We start from the raw sequence: 765 nt of genomic DNA on the forward strand, positions 1-765 counted from the left end.
GTGTGTGTGTGTGCGTGTGTGTGTGTGTGTGCGTGTGTGTGTGTGTGTGTTTGTGTGCGTGTGTGTCCGTGTGCGTGTGTGTCTGTGTGTGTGAGACCTTGCGTCTCCTCTGTTTGCCTGCAGAGGTTTTGTGTCGGAGCACAGCTCCGGCTGTATTATTTTTGCCTGTTTCCGCTCCCGGATAAATATCTTTCACAAGTTTCAGGGCCATTTACTTCAGGTTTCTGACTCACAACTCTCACAAACCACATCTCTATGCCCGCTGTTACCTTGGCAACCGGGCAGGAAGGCCAAAACCACGGAGGTAGAATTGCATGCAAGGAGATATGAACACGCTTGTCTACTGGTGTCTCGTGTCTTGACTTTCCTCTTTAGTGAATTAATCAATTCACGCTGTTCCCATGAACCTATTCGTACGTATCGCTACAAAAGGAAATGTAATTTGTATGTATTCCACATATTGCTTTTTAAACCACATTGACTGCTGCCGCATTATAATAACTTGACTAATAGTCCTTAGGGCAAGGCTGTACAACTGCCATATTAGGTCATATTGCAGCTTGGTTCGCGTCAGCCTCTCATTACGATCTCGCTCAATACTGGTCCAATGTCAAAGATCGTTGGTCACATCAGTCTACACAACACAACAAATATGTGTGGAAATGGTTGAAAAACATGGTAGTAACCGTTTAACTGCCGCCTCCGTATGCCGCTTTTTATATGACCAACACATTCTCACTCCCATGGCGTAAAATATGCGCGCTT

The sequence above is a fragment of the Etheostoma cragini genome, chromosome 7 (genome assembly GCF_013103735.1).
Source record: "Etheostoma cragini isolate CJK2018 chromosome 7, CSU_Ecrag_1.0, whole genome shotgun sequence".
Taxonomy (NCBI): domain Eukaryota; kingdom Metazoa; phylum Chordata; class Actinopteri; order Perciformes; family Percidae; genus Etheostoma; species Etheostoma cragini.